This window comes from Cydia pomonella, chromosome 14 (assembly GCF_033807575.1).
Source record: "Cydia pomonella isolate Wapato2018A chromosome 14, ilCydPomo1, whole genome shotgun sequence".
Taxonomy (NCBI): domain Eukaryota; kingdom Metazoa; phylum Arthropoda; class Insecta; order Lepidoptera; family Tortricidae; genus Cydia; species Cydia pomonella.
Window position 1 is genome coordinate 17071548 of NC_084716.1, and position 22023 is coordinate 17093570.

Sequence of the window (22023 nt, forward strand, 5' to 3'; positions counted from 1 at the left end):
ACAGAACAACATGGAAATTCCATGAAAGAGGCATATGTTCAGCATTAGACGTATATCTGCTGAGAAGAAAAAGAAAAGAAGTTCTGGAATCTGTTCAATGAGGACTTATTTAACTACTTCATTAACAGAATGCGTTTACGTAGAAAATTTGTTTTCCAATTTTCTCCATAAAAATAATCATACAACTTATAATGTTTCATACTTCAATTTATTCCAAGAGCTGAGTACTACCTATGAGCTGTATAAATATTGGTAGCTAATTTGTTTACACCTTATACTTATACAGCGTGTATTTTTGATACGACCGCATATTCATATTCGATTGAGGTAAAAATAATTAAGAGGACATTATCCACCATATCCCTCATAAATAAATTACAACGATGCTAACGTAAATAGCATGTAACAACGTATTTGCCATCTGATACTGTTGAACGCCTGATAAAATCGGCTTAATTGCGAATTACGCCCAGAATAGCAGACCATTATCGATCGATAGGTCAGGAAAACGCCAGCTACAAATGTTCCCAGCCTTGTATCCTTAGCCATACTTCGCAAGGTGAATCAATGGTATTCAATATGGGACTTTTAGTATAGTATCAACTCGGAAATCGCAAATAAATTTGGAAATATTTTGGCTAGGATGTGCTCCCGTCACTGGTTTTCTGTATAACTTATATATTAACCTCATATCAGAACATACTGAACGCTTTTTAGGGTTCCGTAGTCAACTAGGAACCCTTATAGTTTCGCCATGTCCGTCTGTCTGTCTGTCTGTCTGTCTGTCCGAGGCTTTGCTCCGTGGTCGTTAGTGCTAGAAAGCTGAAATTTGGCATAGATATATAAATCAATAAAGCCGACAAAGTCGTACAATAAAATCTAAACATTTAATTTTTTTAGGGTACCTCCCCTACACGTAAAGTGGGGGTGAAATCTTTTTTTCACTTCAACCCTAGAGTGTGGGGTATCGTTGGAAAGGTCTTTTAAAACTAATAGGGGTTTTCAAGAAATATTTTTTGATAAAGTGAATATATTCGGAGATAATCGGTCCGAAAGAAAAAAAATGTGTCCCCCCCCCTCTAACTTTTGAACCATAGGTCCAAAAAATATGAAAAAAATCGTGGAAGTAAAGCTTAAGAAAGACATTAAATGAAAACTATAGCGGACATCATCAGTTTAGCTGTTTTTGAGTTATCGCAAAAAAAATTCCCTTCATAGTAAAAAGACTTACTTTAATTAGGTACTGATTATGCAAATTTGCCTATTTGTTTAACTCGGGTGAAAGGTACCGTTTCATCCCTTGGTTAACAATTTACTATACTTTAAGCTCCAATTTAGCTTATTGTGACGGAAGAGTAACTACGGAACCCTACTCTGAGCGTGGCCCGACATGCTCTTAACCGGTTTTTTTTTTTCTAAGGCAATGGAGACGCTTCGCTCGCTCGCTTCTTGTATTGTAAATTTAACTATATTCAATAAGTATAACATAAAATAATTCGGGTCACGATAATGAGAGGTTAAAAATAGCTTTACAATGGAAAAATCAAGGCTACCATATAAGATTATTTTTGTGTAATTTTAACTAGTACATTTGATATTTTTAAACTAGTTATCTTTGCTTTTTGAGTTCTTAATGAAACAGCATTCAGTTGACAAACTACCGAAAACGTTAAAATGCATTAACTACCTATCACAGACGCAGCTGTTTAATTTATTATCATTACAAAATAAAACCGGCCAAGTGCGAGTCGGACTCGCGCACGAAGGGTTCCGTACCATTATCTAAAAATATTTTTTTTGTATGGGAGCCCCCTAGAATAAATTAAATATTTATTTTATTTTATTTTTAGTATTTGTTGTTATAGCGGCAATAGAAATACATAATCTGTAGACATTTTAACTGGCTAACTATCACGGTTCATGAGATACAGCCTGGTGACAGACGGACGGACGGACGGACAGCGGAGTCTCAGTAATAGGCTCCCGTTTGACCCTTTGAGTACGGAACCCTAAAAAGATTAAATGTTTACACCTCCGCCCAATAATAATAAGACATCACTTTCTACAGAAAACATTTGTAATCGGCCCTCAATATAAACAAAACAATTTCGATTTATATAAGTACATATGTTTAGTTTAAACATACACGTGTACCAATGCACATATTACAGTCAGCAGTCAACCTTATTGCACAAATAAAGAAAAATATACAAATGGTGAACTCAATGCCAAAAGGCATTCTCTACCAGTCGATCATTGGGTTAAACAGAGACATTTGTGTATGTTGGTGCAGAAGAAATTAATAAAACATAATAAGAAAAAATTAAACGTGAAGTCAAATAACACCTATTAAAAATATATACACAGTTAAATACTACTACTTATATAATGTATAAAAGATAGACTAATACACATATATAATTATGTACATATGTAGGTATACATATGTATATCCTTGCGAAGTAGTCGTTTCAAATCTGGTTTGCTCGGGGCTTGTCGAATAAAGGGAGTGAATTCATTATCGTAAAAAAGGAAAAAATCGTACTTGAAAAGTAAAATACTCTAGTGCAGAAACGTATCACTTTCTGCACACTTTTTAGAACAACAACGACCACTTTCAGAGCACGAGAAATGAAATATTTTTTTTAAGCTTTAAGATTATTATTATTGTATGCATTACACCTGTGAGGTATCTATGGGTTTAAGTTCGCTGGTATTGCGCCGCAGTAATCCGCCCTTGATGTAAATAAATAACGTATATTCAAACAAAATAATTTCGATTTATTTGGGTTTAGTTTATTTTTAAATTGGCTGGCAGGTGCTACTTCACCTGGCGTAGGTCACACACAACTGTTTACTTAATATTAATACTTTTATTCTACTATAAAAAGGATGTTAATATTTCACACCCCCACATGTCCCCACCTAACAAACAAGACACAATCTTCTTAGCGTTGCGTTGTTGCCACGGGACCTGGGGTTTTGGCAAATAATCCGAAGAATAGGACCACGAAAGTTACTGCCATCTGATCTTCTAACCTAGAAGGAAAACTAAGCTTTAATTAGAGTTCGTCTGGTTAACTCACAATGGTTTTATTTACCGAAAAGCGAGTGCTAAAACTGATAAATATCAGGCTTCATCTCAGTTCAGACAATTCATTGGTACGAGCCGGGGCTTGAACCCGCGACCTCAGGATTGAAAGTCGCACGCCCTTACCGCTAGGGCTGTCAACGCTCTACAAAAACAAGACATCGTGTAAGCCACGCACCGCCGTAATCGGCCCCCGATGTAAATGAATTATCTTCAGACAGCGTACGTGATTCCGCTACCCCGCCGGGCAGTGACGCCCAAACTTTTAGGTTTTTTGGCGGTATCGTTTTTAGTCTTGACATTACAATGTGTTAAATACCTTTTTAAAACGCGTTAATTACGTTTTTTTAGATAAAATATTGTTCGACATGTTTCGCTCAGCTTATGTTCAGCGGTTTCTGTCCCGTTCCAATGAAAAAAAATGTTAATATCAAACAATGCCTCACGGGCCCATTTTAGATTTAAGCTAGTTATATCTATGTATTATGTAAATAAAGCATTTGTATATATGTATGTAAAGATACCTATTCAAAGAATAAATAAGTTTATTTTGACATTTAAAAAATGGTTCAATGTTTCTACGTTGGCAAGTGTCCAGTGCCCTTATTTGGATTTTACCCGTACAAACAGATACATTGCAAGTTAAATAAAAACTTGTAAAAAAAAAATGGTCTGGAGCAATATTCACGACCTGATTCAAACTATAAGATACGTCAAAAATTTCCTAATGATAAAATATGGATTGGTTATGTTCTTTGTCATCTTTCTTCACACAAAAACGTCACTTTTGACACTAACATCAATATCGTATCTTTATAAAATGTTTGACATATCTTAAAATTCGAATCGGGCTGTCAAACATTTCAATCAAGATCATCCTTGTCAAATTTAAATGCTGCAAGTGAGTAAGCTATGCCTACGTTACGAGCGCTTGAAGCGCTACGAGGACATATTCTAGGGGTGCATATGTATTCATGCTACGGACCAGTGTTGGCCAAAACGTTAATGCAATTAAAAATTATTGGCCGATAATCATTATAAATTGAACCTTGAACTGTATAATTCGAATCGGGCTGTCAAACATTTCAATCAAGATCATCCTTTTCAAATTCAAATGCTGCAAGTGAGCAAGCTACGCCTACGTTACGAGCGCTTGAAGCGCTACGAGGACATATTCTAGGGGTGCATATGTATTCATGCTACGGACCAGTGTTGGCCAAAACGTTAATGCAATTAAAAATTATTGGCCAATAACCATTATACGTCCGTCCGTCCGTCCGTCCGTTACGATTACGGTTCAATTTATAATGGTTAATTGCAATTAACGTTCGGCCAACACTTGCTACGGATTACGGCGTAGTGAAACAAAATCGTAGGCGTATTTTGATTGTAATAATAGGTTACTATTATTTTTTCAACCAAAAACGTCACTTTTGACACTGACAGACCTTATCCATAACAAATCCATATCGGATCCGTGACGTGCCGGCCTAGCCAAAGGTGAAAATCTATATCGCTACGACAATGAAACGCTTTGTGGCTTTCTATCCCTCTTCCATATTAGTGCAACAGTGACAGTCGGCTCAAAACTTTAAGATACGTCAAACATTTGCTGAATTTGATATGGATTAGATGTCAGTGTCAAAAGGGACGTTTCTTGAAATAAAAACGTCATTGTTGATACTAACATATCTAATCCATATCGTATCTTTAGGAAATTTTTGACGTAGCTCCTAGTTCGAATCAAGCCGAGTAGCGTTTCGAACGCTACGGAGCGTAAGCGATTGGCACGTTAGCTACACGGCCTGTTATTATAATCAGAATAAACCTCAAGTCGCGGAGAGATAGAAGTGTAGGTATGTTTTTATCTTGTAAACTTGCATGCTGGATAATACGCTGGATAGATTCATTCTTACATGTGTACAGAATGATTTACATACCCATACCATTTTCCTGAATAACACAATATGACTTACGTTGGTTGTAAATGTTAATGAAATTAATTAATTGTATTTTTAAAATTTGCAAATGAAATTTGTGATACAAAATTGTAGACTCATTCTTTCTACTACTACTTATAGGTAGTAGTACCTATAAGACAATATTTTCAATTTCAAAATTCAATCAAAACACTTCGAAATCGGCGTACTGCTTGTCGAACCACGCGAAATAAAATATTTCGTACAAATTCTATACGTACGTATTTAGCCATCTAATCTATTATATATGTCGGGTTCAAATCCTGGTAAGGGCATTTATTCGTGTGATGAGCATGGATATTTGTTCCTGAGTCATGGGTGTTTTCTATGTATTTAAGTATTTATAAATATCTATATATTATATATATCGTTGTCTAAGTACCCTCAACACAAGCCTTATTGAGCTTACTGTGGGACTTAGTCAATTTGTGTAATAATGTCCTATAATATATTTAATATATTTATTTATTTATTTATATTTATTGTAAAGAATTATAAAAATATATAAAATTACTAGCTTTATTGTGATTTAAACTAAAAGGTGGACAAAGTCAATAATGGATACATTTAGGACATAAACACAAGGAAATCCTTATCCATATAAAAATATTTTAAACGGCTTAGATGCTCACATTTTATTTAGTCGAATAAACGCTCGACATCTTTGATCCGTTTTGAGGATCTTCGTATAGGAGCATCGACGGCACGCCTCTACTGCTCGAGCGTGTGACGTGTACACGTCGAGATATCCAACGTCTCCTCAAAAATGGATCGAAACAAGTCGAGCGTTTATGCAAATTAATAATTCGTGAGTAACCCGTTTAATATTACATTGTGAAACGAGGGGGGTAAGTGAAATTTTCGAGACGAGGGTGACAGCCGTAGGCTGGAGGGAATTAAATACCAGAGTTTGCAATATTCTTACCCCCGGTGTTACACACAATGTTTTTCATCACACTTGCGAAGACAAAATTAAATTTTAAGCGAAATAATTCTTAAATACGGTGACATAGAAAACATACGTCCGCCATTTTGTCATTTCTTGACAGGTTAGGCATCGAAGGCACAGACCTATTCGGCATTCAGCCACGATAAAAAAATATTTTAAACGCCAGTTAAATTAATCAAACTAAATAATTAACAAAAATATTAAATTATAAACATCTTTATTTTAAAAGTAAAACACATTTATGCTACTTGTTTTGTAAATATAAGTGACATAATTTTAAAAAAAGCTATAATTCCCTAGGGAGCTATACCTTTTTTTCACAATCCACAACTATCACGGGAACAATAATTATGTAAAAATATTTTAAACGCCAGTTAAATTAATCAAATTAAATAATTTTAAACATAAACAAAAATATTAAATTATAAACATCTTTATTTTAAAAGTAAAACACATCTATGCTACTTGATTTGTAAATATAAGTGACATAATTTAAAACAAGCTATAACTCCCTAGGGAGTTATACCTTTTTTTCACAATCCACAACTACCGCGGGAACAATATAGGCCTTTGTCCTTCAGTATATGCATGAAATAAGATCTTTTTCGAGCAAGTGTGATGAAACATACATTTAATTGATATGTTAGAATCTAACGGGAGTTTTGAAAAATGAAGTTCCCATTTCGAAAGCGTGTATTCACTCAAGGTGCTACACCTACGATAAAACAATAACTTTTTCCGACTACGACTCTGTTTTGCATATCGTAAAGTTTGAGTGCCGCTGGCGCGCGGGCGTCCAGCGCTATATAAAGTGCGCCACGGCCCGCCACTGAGCATTCTCGGGGAGCAACAGGTGGCAGGCACTCAGGTGAGTTGAGCATTGAGCGTTGAGCGTGTTGAGCGCTGAGCGGCGGACGTGTGAAAAATTAAAAAAAATCGGGATTTAGCTTATATCGGTGTGTTGAAGGTGTAATTTGACATTTTATTTATTGATGAGGTGGAATTAAAATATTTAGATTTTCAACTTCACTCTTTAAGGATTTTTAAATTTTCATAAAACAAGTATCGGGATTTTTATTTTTATTTATGTATTTTCCTTAATTTTCCGAAAGCCGCTGCATCAAATTGGATTTTTTTGCTTGGCAGGATTTACAGCTCTGTTTCAGGATCTGATAAAAGAACCTGGAGAAACCTAGAAAACATACAGAATTATTAACTAACACAAACGGGACTTAATCGCGTATTCAGTTTTAAATTTACCTCCGACGTTTCGAGGACGGCGTTTGTGTTAGTTAATAATGTGTAAAAATAATGAAAGTTTAAATCAGTGTTTAACATACAAAATATTATAGACTCACGTATATTGATTTGAGTAGTATTAAAATCTTGAATTTTCTCTCTTAAAGCAGCATTATTAAGTGAAGTGGAACTGCAGATGAAAACCATAAAATGATGACACTGTTTATTATTTTTACGTGTGGGTGCTTCTTTTAAGGTTATTTCAATACTCTTTGAAAACAAGTGGGACATATTTATCTCAGTTATTTACTTTGCGTTGAAAATAAAATACAGTTTTTTTTTCCTATTTTTTTTAAATAACGATCAAACAATTAACTTACGACTATTAAAAGTGTTAATACTATATCGCATAGTCCTATCAAAAAACGATTTAAGTGTCATAAAATGACATAAATACTCATAGAAAATCCCTTATTTGGGTTTTGTAAAAAGTATACGAATTCACATTTATTTAGATAAAAACATGCCACGTGGATTAGTTGCAATGTTGTGCATTTTAATTGGAAACTGTTATATTATCTATTTTAGCGAAATAAGCATAATTAAAAATTATTTGTTATCTTAAAATGATGGACCTTGAATACTAAAGACGTAGTTTCGCTAAAACACAAATAGGATTCCATCATCCACCAATTTTTTTGTATTTACGCGTGACACACTCACATTGACAGTTATCTCTATGGCCATCCACCAATCTGCCGTCAGTCGAATTGAAACGTCAGTGCCTTAATTGTTCGAAGAAAAAAATTATAAATTAATACGGCGCATGCGTGGTCGAATGTTGCAAAAATTATACCGATCAAAAGAAAAAAGAGGCAGCATACATTTTCATACATGACTTACATGAGTTAATCAATTATCGTAAAATACTATATTAATCCATGAAGTTGTACTTAAAGTGGAGGGCGGTCTCACTTTTTTTGCCATACTAAATTGAACCATATCCCTAACCTAGAAAAGTGTTCGTACCAAATTAGAGAAAATGTATTGAATCCGCCTAGGTATACATTCGTGACACGCACACATTGAGTCCTTCCGCCATTGCAGGGTCACAGCTGGTCGTCAGTTGCGCGACCTCTGTTAAAATGCCTAAAATATTATCAATCCAAAATAAATAAAATTTGAAAAAAAAAAACGTCGTTAATTATATAAATGACAGTTAAAAAATCAATTTCGTCATTCGTAATTAAGGATCATGAGAAATTTTGGCTGCTTTGAAATTTAAGGAAATCTCGGGAACTAGCCGGATAATATGAATTACGCCGAAATAATTTTAATTTAATAGGAGGAAAACACTTCAACTCAGATTACATTTTTGACGTACTCAAATTTAATATATTAGAGTCAGACCAAGATAAGTTGGCAGCGATCATATTTTAAACGTCAAATTCTATGAAATTATGACGTTTACTTAACACTTGCACAGGCTGGGCTATCAAAATCGCTGCAAACTCTATGAAATTATGACGTTTACTTAACACTTGCACAGGCTGGGCTATCAAAATCGCTGCAAACTCTATGAAATTATGACGTTTACTTAACACTTGCACAGGCTAGGCTATCAAAATCGCTGCAAACTCTATGAAATTATGACGTTTACTTAACACTTGCACAGGCTGGGCTATCAAAATCGCTGCAAATTCTATGAAATTATGACGTTTACTTAACACTTGCACAGGCTGGGCTATCAAAATCGCTGCAAATTCTATGAAATTATGACGTTTACTTAACACTTGCACAGGCTGGGCTATCAAAATCGCTGCAAACTTAGCTTAGTCTGCCTCTAGCTACTACAATACTTCGGCGATAAACTAATATAAAAGCAGCCAAGTGAGAGTCGGACTCGCCCATGAAGGGTTCCGTACCATTTATGACGTATTAAAAAAAACTACTTACTACATCTCGTTCAAACCAATTTTCGGTGGAAGTTTGCATGGTAATGTATATCATATATTTTTTTAGATTTTTCATTCTGTTATTTTACAAGTTACAGGGGGGGGGGGACACATTTTTCCACTTTGGAAGAGTCTCTCGCGCAAACTATTCAGTTTAGAAAAAAAATAATATTAGAAACCTCAATATCATTTTTGAAGACCTATCCATAGATACCCCACACGTATGGGTTTTTTGGGTTTCAGTTCTAAATATGGGGAACCCCCAAAATTTATTGTTTTTTTTTCTATTTTTGTGTAAAAATCTTAATGCGGTTCATAAAATACAGCTACTTACCAAGTTTGAACAGTATAGCTCTTATAGTTTCGGAAAAAAGTGGCTGTGACATAAACGGACAGACAGACGGACATGATGAATCTATAAGGATTCCGTTTTTTGCCATTTGGCTACGGTACCCTAAAAACGGGATAAGCTATTAACATTTATAACACACTTTTGTTAATTAAGTGACTCTTATATTTTTTATTCGTACATCATGCCTCAGACCACGTTCTACCTCTTACGTCGAATGATTAAATCAGAATCAGAGCCCCTAGTGTAAATTTATTCGATAGCGAAACGTGACGTACGCGTTTGCGTTAAGTCTCATTTTGTATGGGATTTAGAAACACCGCGCCAAGCGGGACGTTTTGGAAACTCAAAACCCCATACAAAATTAGACTTAACGCCAACGCGTACGTCACGTTTCACTTTCGCATAAATTTACACTTGGGGCACTGAATCATTTATTCTTGATAAACTATAAAATACATATAAGTATAATACAAGTATAATACAAATCATTAATACACAAAACTTCTTACAATATAAAATTGTCAAATACATTCTGCTTATTAAAACATGCGAAGAAGTATCGCTTAAACTAAATTTAACTAAATAGCAAATATTTTTTTAATACAGTTGCTCAAAAAGTGCTACTTTACGTAGCTGTTTAGCGTGCGGAAAGTTAGATTTCGCGAACTAGTGCTTTTTACTTTGCTACTTGTTCCAATTCATGACTACTTATTGATGAGTGTTAATGTTAGTTTCCTTTAAAAGTCGTAATCAACGTAAAAACCTACTGTTGATGTAAAAATAATAAATATAAGCATATGTCATATTTTATTACTTACCTCTTCGTCATTTGTATATGTGACTGTTTGTGTTCTAAATAAATGAAAAAAAAAAAATAAATAAATTATAATACGTTTATTTTTCAATATTGAATATTGAAAAACCGTTCGTAATAAGTTGTCTGAATGGAACAGAATAGCTGCCGAAACGCCTGTCAAAGCAGAGGCGCTTTTTTACCGCAAGATTGTTTTTAAGTCTCCAAAGGCAACATTCGATATTGTTTTCATACAATTTAAATATACGATACACAAATAATCGTAAATAACGATACTTAGGTAATAATAGTATAATATTTTATATTTACAATTGTTTCTGTCTTATAGAACATGCATAAAAAAAGTACTTGTTGTTTTTCTTATTTTTTCGCAACTGTATTAAAATAGTACATTACGATACAAGTGCGAAAAATAGGAAATTCGAAACGAGTGGCGATAAATTAAAACACGACCGAAGGGAGTGTTTTAAATCGACACGAGTTGCGAATTACCTTTTCGCACATGTATCGTACAACGTTTTACAGTACATATGGCCCTTTAAATGTTCGACACAGTAACGTAATATGCTACTTCTCGCACTAGTGCTATAAAGTAGCCCCATATGTACTGTAAAACATCATTCGCTACACGTGCGGAAATGCCATTCTTCACTCGTCCCGAGTGCGTAATGACATACTTTCCGCACTAGCATCGAAATGTACTATTATGTAAGGAGATAATATGATTACACAGATGTCTATTATCAGAATTCCAGAAAGAGAAAAAATAAATTAAGTATTGTAAAATAAAGTAACATTACATAAGTCAATTATTAGGATTTCAAATCTTTAATCAGCCATAATAAAAATATTTAATGATTAATTCACTTTATAATTAAAATATTCATTAAGGCTGTAGAATTCATTTCTATATGGAGTAGCTGTTTACGTAAATTGTTTGTAGACATTTTTTGGAAATTTGTTTTGAAAGTTTAGGAGTATGGGGTAAAGGTACCAGTGCTCAGCCATGCACCAGTGGTCAGCCTTTTTTGCTTATTTTTGATTGATAAACTATGAATTGAAAAATTACTTAATTTTTAAAAGAATTGTATAGCATGAACCACAACACTACTTCAAAGAAGTGCTGTCTTCTGACATGAAGGGATATGTGATTTTTTTTTTGGAGCGTAACATGATATTTTGATCAGACGTTAGCAGCTGAATTGTGATATTTTGTTAAAAGAATGTGCACTGCTTCACATAATTAATATTTAATCTATCTGAAAAACGTAAAAAATAAATATAAATCCATATTAAAGTAACACTTTTAAGGGGGCTGCCTATTGGGAACTACTTTTTTGTACAAAATCCAATAGTCAGTCTCCCCTGGCCGACTACTGGGAATGAGGCATTGATTTTAAAAAGGTCGTAAACCCAGAAGACAGCCGAGGGAGGCTGACCATAGGTTTCAAGATATTTTTAATTTTCAAATGCAATGTTTAATTCGTTAAATCAAGCACCTTTAAATATTTACGTTATTATGACTTTATTTGATTGAAATACATCAAATACCCAGTAGTCAACCTGTGGCTGACCACTGGACACTGAGATCACGGAACTCAGAACCCAATAGTCAGCCGTTAAAATGGGATGGCTGGACACTGGCTACTTAAAGGCTGTCTATTGGTACACAAGGGGCTGATTACTGGCAAAAATGCCCTTACATTATATTTAGTGAAATATTTCCAAAAGCTAAATTAAATTTACGTACGTACGTTTTATTCTTTATAAAATGTATACTTTATTAAATTCTTGAAGAGAAAAAACATGAACAATTCTTATTGGTCAATTAGAGGGCAAATGAGACGATCTTGAACATCGAAATTTCATAAAAAGGCTGACTACTGGAGCCTTTACCCTGGAAGGTAGAGGTAAGGAATGCAATCTCCATAGGTATAACTGATGCAAAAGTGTCCAGTTGTCAGCTATAAATAATAGTTCCAAATCTCTCCAGAGTAGCGCTAGAGTAGCTAAGAACCCAGGCGTTATTGACGGAGTGAAGTGCGCTGTCTGTGATTTGTTTTTTTTTTCAAGTATTCTATGTATTGTAGCGCCAACTATTTAAGGTTTTTTGATGACACTTTTTGGTATATTCTACTGGCCTTAGCGTCTATTTCAGACGATCTATGTTGCAATGTCCGCAAAACATCTTTTTTGGTGACTGAAAAGACCGATGCGAGAGTGGCATACTTTGCCACAGAACTGGCAAGGGAAGTTCGCGACGGACTGTGACGTTTCGCTACGGTGCCTTTATTGGAGCACCGTATTTGACGTAGAGCGCAAACCGCAGTGATACCGTAGGTTCAGAGCGGAGTTTTTGAAAAATCATATCGCTTTATTAGATCACACTACTGTTGCCAAAAATATAATTAGCAATCTTGATGATTTTCTCTAGTGACTTGGCTCGATAAAAAAATGCACTTTAAAAATTTGTAACATTTTATGCACCAAAGCTAAAAATATGAAAATTGCTTTCAATAATGCACAATTTTATTCTTGAGGGAACTAATCAATTTCTTTTTTTTTTGTTAAGACTTACAACAAATTTCAATTCAAAAACGTGATATTCTGAGGTACCGAGCACGCACAACAATCTCGATCATTCTTATGCTCAGTGAGAGACAACACGAAAAAAAAAGTTTTTTTTGCAAATTTGGAAAAAAATGGAAAACCTGGGTTTTTGAGTGTCAATTACATACTAAAAAATCATAGAGAATGGAAAATAATTAGAAGTAGAAAAACGTTTTTACTTTTTTTATGGACAGTCGCATGGTATAGTTCCGTCTTAAGAGGAAGCGTAAAGCCAGGAAATAAGAAGGAAACAAAAAGTATATTGACGACCGTGTAAAATATGGACGACCTGTCTGGCCTAGTGGGTAGTGACCTTGTCTATGAAGCCGATGGTCCTGGGTTCAAATCCTGGTAAGGGCATTTAATTGTGTGTAGAGTTCCTGAGTCTGAGGTGTTTTGTATTTATTTAAGTACTTATTATATGTTTGAGAGCAGGAAAAAATAATGAACACGTGTTTTGTTATATCTGCTTGAACTTAAGTTTTCCTACTGTTTCCGATTTGACGCTATCAATATCTTAGAATTGTATTCTATAAATAAATAACGAGACTTGTAAACCGTGGACATAAAATTCTTGATAGCATGTCTATTTATGGAGTTTTGAAGTCTACTTAAGGCAGAATATTTTGCTAGATAAATGTCTAAGTTTTACTGAGCAACTTTGACTACGGAACCACCCCTGAATCTCGGAATAATAATAGCTTGTGTGTCATACATTTCGACTAATCAAATTTCGAGTTGCTCCTGAGACGGAGCTTATATAAGTTATATATATATTATATATTTTTCCCCGCTTAGCAACTAATCCATAAAATTGGCGTAGGCATTAGTTTTTACGAAAGCTACGGCCATCTGACCTTCCAACCCAGAGGATAAACTAGGCCTTTTTAGTCCGGTGTCCTCACGATGTTTTCCTTCACCGTAAAGCGACTGGTGAATATTAAATGCTATTTCATACATAAGTCGAAAAACTCATTGATACGAGCCGGGTTATGAACCCGTGACCTCCGGATTGCAAGTCGCACGCTCTTACCGCTAGACTATCAGCGCTTCTTAAGTTATGTATTTATAAGGATTGAAATAACACCTCGTATAGATAATGCCACTAGCAGGAGTTTTCCCACAGAAAAGTTAATTGTTTTATGAAAAATCAATTATAGTGAAATAATCTACATGATGACTTAAATACATACTTATAATCACGGCTATTTCCCGGAGGGGTAGCCAGAGACCACGGATTTCCACTTGCTACGATCCTGACATACCTCTTAAACGCACTCTACATGATTAAATATAATTTAATAATTAAATACCTACCCATTAATAGAATACACAACGGTGTAAAATTATAACTTTACCTGAATAATGTTAAACATTTGTTCCATCCATCTTATTTATTCCATATAATTAAAGGATTACCTACTACGCAAATTCGTTATCCCATATCCTGATGGTTTCTTCTCAATTACATAAATTAATTGCCTACTCGTATGAATGCTTTAAGACTGAGCGGAAATTTATTAGGTAAATCAGTACGTAGGTACAGCGAACGCTGCTTACATAGATACACAAACCTCAATATAATATATAAATCAATATTATTTATTTCATTTATTCAACATTAAAAGTCATGTGCATTACAGAAGATGTTAGTTGGATGTAGTCAGTACATGACACCCGGGTAGGGCGTATAATGTTAGTACTTATGAGGTACTTAATTACCTACTTATATACTATAGTACTTATAAATTCATGCATATCTAATTTAACACCTTTACAATATTATTTATAACAGTTTAGATGTGAAAACCTATACTTAAATATCTACATTTACATCTACAGATAGTTGCAAATATGTTTTCATCACACTTGCTCGAAAAAGATCTTATTTAATGCAGGTGTACTAAATCACAAACATCTATATTGTTCCCGTGGGAGGATTATAAAAAAAACCTATAACTTCCAAGGGAGTTAAGCTTTTTCTTAAATTATGTCACTAATTCATATTAAATTCTGCAATTATTTCGCTTAAATTTTACCAGGATTTAAACCAGTGACTATCGGCTTATTAGGTAGGATCATTACCCACTAGGCCCGACAGGTCGTCAAAAACGTAATAACTTAACAATCTAAATTAATACAGCAACTTTCAAAAAAAATCATTGATGTCACGGGGGACCGCGATCGGCATCGCGATCCAAAGGGGGAATGCAGCTAGCCTTATGGGAACCCTTCCACAGGGATCTGACCTGGGTGATCACCCATAGCTTAATATAAACATATTGGGCTAGGTCACCCATGTTATGTTTTTTTTTAGGTTTTAATTTTAGTTTTGTAGGTAGTTTTAATTTTAGGTTACATTTTATTCTAAGTTTGTTATTATTTAAGTGTGTTATTGGTTTTAATAAAATTGTTGTAATATATGTTACTTAGTTAATTAGTCATAGTGAAATTATCCTTGAAACAATGTAAGCGACAACACGACTGCAATCATAACACCGTCAAAAACATCAAAACCCTTAGACCAGTTTATTTCACTCAAAATTTGTATGTCGTATAGCAAATTCGCAAAAGAGTATAATTTTCTTGGTTAACTAACTTGCATATGTACTTTCCTACATACAGACCGCCACTAGGACAGCGGGACATTAAAGCTTGTAAATTATCAGTAACATTCCAATTTTCATAGCCATTTTATCCATGCCAGCAAATTCTACATGTTGTCAATTTTAGCCGTCCGATACGACAGATACGCTAAGTGACGGATTAAAGATAGCGTCATGACGCTTTTTCGGAACACTAATGCCCGTCATATATGGATTTGGCAATTAATGGACTGATTATAGTTCGTGTCATCCACGATGACGCGCACATTTGTCAAATCTAAATTTTAATAACATGACAATATGAGTTAAAGCACGCGTCGTCGTGAATGACACGATCTATATATAGTCAAATCCTCCCCTGCGGTTTTACTTACGATATTAGCCTAATAATAGTAACAATTATTGGTCCACAAGTGTTCCATTGTATGGGTTTCCATACAATATACTAACTGCCGCCGTGTGGTGTCGGCGTATTAGAATAGCACCACCCCATCTCGTCCCGTGGGTGTCGTAAAAGCCGACTAAGGGAACACCGACGGAGCGACGGATGGGCAGCAGCGTCCGTTGAGTACTCCTATTAACTTCTACTGCGGTCCCTCCAACCTCAATCAATTTCGCCCTAACAATTCAAAAATACTACATACACTATCTCAAACCTACTTTTCGCAAATTTCAAATTAATCAAGCATCTTCAAATTTCTTACCAGTAGGTACAACAACCAACAATAAAATTTGGCATCAACACCAACCAACCCAAAACAAATCTCAACCCGGACCATGGCCGTCCGTACTCAATGCGGGGACCATGGGTCCATCAAAGCTCAATCATAAATACAACGCCGGGCCTCTAAACTGAGCATCACCATTGCTTCTTGACTGATGGTGGTGCCGGACCCGGCATCGCATAAACCATAACAACCTTTCGCAAATGTCACCGCGGGCACAGGGTCGCCCGTATCCATAACAACTGTCTACAACTGACACTATAAAACTTAATAAAAAAAATATACTAACGGCTCAATTCGAAAAATGATTAAGATACGTTTAAGATCTTGGAAAGATCGATAACCAAACGAGATCTCAAAATTGACGTTTATTTCGATTCCGCTGTGATCACAATAAGATCCATTTACGATATTTCTAATGTCAAAGTGACATTGGTTACCCGAATCGAGCTGCTTCTGTCAATTATACGACATACAAACGATATCTAAATGAGAACTTATCTAAATCAGAACTTATCGTTATCCTATTTCATTCTTCGAATCGGGCCGTAATAATATTAGTTAATACCTTTCGATAAATGAGCCCCGTTTCGCAAGTATGTATAACATTGATGTCAATGACATATGATGATTCGATACCACCGAGCTGATCTGACGATGAAATTAGACGATGGATAGTCATCCTAGTAGACTCCTCGAGGTTGAACTATGTGGAATTCACTGGGGGCGTTAAGTATAATTAGCAAAAAATAAGAGTGTTATTTAAAATGTTTTTTCTTTTCCTTGTATAACATGTAACAGCTGTGTCGTGGGTGGCATGTAAGGTACTTAGCACACTGGATCCGTTTCGCACATCGCTCCGATGTTTTAAAGCCCCCTGTCCAGGCTCCAAAAAAATCAAATACGCGATATTCACTGTACATATTCCTTATTTAGCTTTACAGCTTACATAAAGATGTAGGATGTACTTACAGTAATGATTTGAACGATCATTTGAACATTATTTGGAATGATAATATAATAAATATATAGGAATTATAGACAATGCTGTTATTTATAAACGTTCTCCAAGGATCGAATTTAAGAAAGAAAGAAAGAAATGACATTTATTCCATAAAGCACACATACACAGGACAAGAAGATGAAAGAAATAAGATAGATAGATAGAAAGATAATGATAAGAACAACAAAACAAAAACAAAAAAAAAAACAACAGATATAAATTATGTACACATTAAAATCCGAAAATTACACACTTGGGTCCAGCAATGTGTGCAGTAAGGAAAAGCCCCTGTCTCAGCATATTGTTGCTATTCGCAAACGAGGCAAATTGCAACGCTGTTATTCTGCCAATTTAAGCTGTCGTGAGTCATAAGTACTAACTAAAAGTGGTTCTGTGAGCTGTAGCCCGCGTTAAGCTTATAAAATGTAAAATAGGCAAATACTTAGTTCGTTGAGTCGTCACTGTGAACTCACCATAGCCTTAAGCGCCATGGACGCTATTGGCGCTTAAGTCCTTTATGTCAACCTCCGCATTCTCTAAAAAGTCCAAAAACTGCATCGACAAAAAATCTATTTTATTCTATATAGTTAGATTCTGGGGGCCTACCGCGAAAATCGAAGTTCGTCGATTACATGCCGTAAAGATGCCGCGCGAGTTTATATTCACATGACATGACATATACCGTAGCTTAACTAATCGAATTTAAACTGCCGTTTCGCTTATTTCTGTACGGTTTAACTCACGCATTAACAAAAAAACACCCCCCAACCAGAAACCACAACAACAAACAAGTGAATGAAGGCAGTGATCTCTATATAGCTACTTTAAATGTTAGAACACTACTTAACGATAATAGAATAACAGAACTAAAGTATGCCATAAATAATATAAACTGGGATGTCATCGGACTTTCCGAAACTAGAAGAGAAAACGAAATGATAACAGAGTACCCAGAGGTCATTCTATATCATAGTCAAGGAAGGAATGGCAACTATGGTGTCGGATTTTTAGTTAAAAAGTACCTGAAAAAGAATATAATTAGTTTCAGTAGCTATTCTTTCAGAATAGCTGTTCTAGAAATTAATTTAGCCCCAAACAATACATGGACAGTGGTTCAAGCATATGCTCCTACCGAATCATGTAAAGAAGAAGAGCTTGACAACTTTTATGAAAGCCTAGACACTGTGATAAAGAATAACAAAAGGAAGAAAATAATATTAATGGGTGACTTCAATGCGCAAGTAGGTAGTGCAAGGCAAGGTGAGCAAACAATATTTGGTCATTACTCTTGTGGTAATAGATCTAATCATGGGCAGCGACTGGTTGAGTTCGCATTGGAAAATAAGTTAAAAATTATAAACAGTGTATTCAAAATAAAAGAGAAAAATAAGTGGACCTGGGAATCACCAAACGGTTTGTACCACAACGAGATCGACTATATTCTCACAAACAGATACCAAGATATACATTATTTTGACATCATACATAACCTAAACTTTTATACTGACCATCGGATGATAAGATGTAAAATGAGTATAAGGAACAGAAAAATAAGGAGATTGTTTACACACAATAGCAGAATTGCTAGAGACTTACCCATTGTAACTGGAGCTAGTGGAGAGTACTGGGAAGAAGAATTTACCAAAGCTATTCAAAATTCATCAGATACACAAACACAATATAACAACATAGCGAAGGTTATTAACAACTTACTAAAACAAATACCATTAGAAAGGAAGGCCGAGAAAGACATGATGAACCATAAGATATACACTTTATTAGAAAAAAGAAAGCAACTATATAAAGAAAAAAGGTCGAAAGAAGCAAAAAGAGAGATCACGGAAATCAGTAAAGAAATCAACAGACTAATGCATAAAAATAAGAAACAGAAGAGACAAATTATATTTGAACACCATATAAATAAATCCGGTGCAATTAAGCAAGCATACAGAGAGCTTCAAAGAACTTCACAATGGGCAACAAGCATGAAAGACAAAGATGGGAAACTTATCTCTAACAGAGCTGAAATATTACATAAAGCTACTCTTTTTTACCAAGACCTGTATGCATCTAAAGAAGATTCTGTACAGCGTCCCTTTATAAAAATACAAGAACATGTTCCAGCCATACTTGTTGCAGAAATTGAGCATGCCATCAAAACCCAAAAAAAGGACAAGACACCGGGAGAAGACAACATTACCAACGAACTATTAAAATCAATGGTTGAACCTCTAAAATGTCCGCTTCAGGTTCTGTTTAACAATATCTTATACCGCAAAGATATTCCTGTACAATGGTCACAGTCTACAATAACCTTATTACATAAAAAAGGCGACAGAGGCGACCTAGGGAACTATAGGCCGATAAGTCTAATGTCCAATATATATAAAATATTCTCAAAAATCATACTAAACCGCCTTACGAAGGAATTGGATGAAAATCAACCTCGGGAACAAGCTGGGTTTCGTAAACGGTTCTCAACCACAGACCACATACAAGTTGTCACACAGATTGTGGAAAAATCGAATGAATATAGAAGAATTATATATTTATGCTTTATTGACTTTACGAAAGCATTTGATTCATTAGAATATGTCGCAATCTGGAAAGCACTTGCACAACAAGGAATAGAAGAGCCTTACATAGAACTACTGTATAATATGTACACAAACCTCACAGCAAAGATTAAACTAGAACGGGAAGGAAGAGTTTTCCCCATTAAGAGAGGCGTTCGTCAAGGCGATCCGATGTCCCCGAAAATATTTTGTTCAGTGCTAGAGATGATCTTTAGAAATCTTAACTGGGATAACAAAGGACTAAAGGTTGATGGAGAATACCTGAACAACTTACGTTTCGCGGATGATATTGTCATTTTTGCAGAAAATCCTAACCAACTAGAGGAAATGTTACAAGAATTAGTAAAGGAAAGTAAAAAAGTGGGGTTATCAATAAACACTTCAAAAACAAAAATTATGTCTAATGGTCCAAAGAGAATGATCTACGTAGATGACAAGGAAATAGAATATGTTAAAGATTATATATATTTGGGTCAGCTGATCTCTTTTGAAGAACAGACTGATAAAGAAATAAAACGTAGAATTGCCCTGTCGTGGGGAAAATACTGGAGCTTACGAGAAATTATGAAAAATAAGGACATATCTATTAATACAAAAAGAAAACTATATGAAATTGCAATTCTGCCTTGTCTAACATATGGCTGCCAGACATGGGCGCTACGTCAAGAACATGAAACAAAACTAGCCATAGAACAGAGAAAAATGGAACGTAGTATGCTAGGAATTAAAATATCAGATAGAGTAAGAAACGATTATATAAGAAAGAAAACTAAAGTAACTGACATCATAGAGAGAATACGAAGATTGAAATGGAATTGGGCTGGACATATTAGTAGAATAAAAGATAATAGATGGACAAGGAAAATCATAGAATGGACCCCACCAAAAGAAAAATCAACACGAAAGCACGGTCATCCAAAAACACGATGGGCAGACATATTCAGGAAACGTTGTGGAACAGTATGGAGAAGATTAGCTCAAGATAGAGACACTTGGAGAACACTGGGGGAGGCCTACGCCAAAGAGGCGACTTCCATAATTAATAAAAGATAATTATTTAAGTATTTAAAATGAATATTAAATTACTGGTAGTTATTAAATCTATACAAATAATTAATGATATAATTAATAATTGTAATAGTGAATAGCTTTAAACTTAAAGGACTGTGATAAAAATAGATAATAGAACCAATTGAAACAAAATGTTAAATCAAATATTTTATGAAAAATACTACTATCTTACATATGTTAAACAATACGTATATTTTAAATACAATACAAAGGAATGTGTTATTAAAAACTATTATCATGCATGCAAAGGAAATGTAAAAAAAAAAAAAAATTATGGTAGAATAAAGGCTATTTTTATTTTTATTTTATTTTATTTTATTTTTATTTTAGTTCGTTGAGTCGTCACTGTGAACTCACCATAGCCTTAAGCGCCATGGACGCTATTGGCGCTTAAGTCCTTTATGTCAACCTCCGCATTTTCTAAAAAGTCCAAAAACTGCATCGACAAAAAATCTATTTTATTCTATATAGTTAGATTCTGGGGGCCTACCGCGAAAATCGAAGTTCGTCGATTACATGCCGTAAAGATGCCGCGCGAGTATATATTCACATGACATGACATATACCGTAGCTTAACTAATCGAATTTAAACTGCCGTTTCGCTTATTTCTGTACGGTTTAACTCACGCATTAACAAAAAAAGAAAATTATAAATAAATACAATAAAACTTGGTTAAGTGGGACCTGGATAAGTGAGAAACCTCCATAGCTGGGACTCATGGTGCGGCCCCACACTTTAGCACTGAATTACCTCTGTTAGTGAGACGAAACAAACCTCTATAACTGAGATTAGTGTTTTGGATTTTATAGTCACATTTACCTCTATAATTGAGACAAAGAGTGTATTTACCTCTTTTACTGAGACTATATTCACAAGAATACTTTAGTTCAATTGTTTTTTTTAGAATGTTATAGGAATTAACCTCTGTATCTGAAATAACGTCAATCTATGACCTCTATAACTAGGACTCTATTCCAGATCAATTCACGTTTTTCATAAATTTTTACTCTACCCACAAATTCCGCATTTGATTAATTGTGTCTAAATGACTT

At 34.7% G+C, this 22023-nt stretch overlaps 1 protein-coding gene across 2 annotated transcripts in view; it reads left to right on the forward strand.

The window, feature by feature from the left end:
* Positions 1 to 6868: 6868 nt before the first annotated feature.
* Positions 6869 to 22023, forward strand: part of LOC133525082 (CAPA peptides) — a 34069-nt gene continuing 18914 nt past the window's right edge. Inside the window, exon 1 of one of the 2 annotated variants that reach the window (XM_061861318.1) lies at positions 6869 to 6887. The gene's annotated coding sequence lies outside the window, so the exon portion shown is untranslated. The remainder of the gene's footprint in view (positions 6888 to 22023) is intronic. The other variant, XM_061861319.1, reaches the window with a different exon arrangement.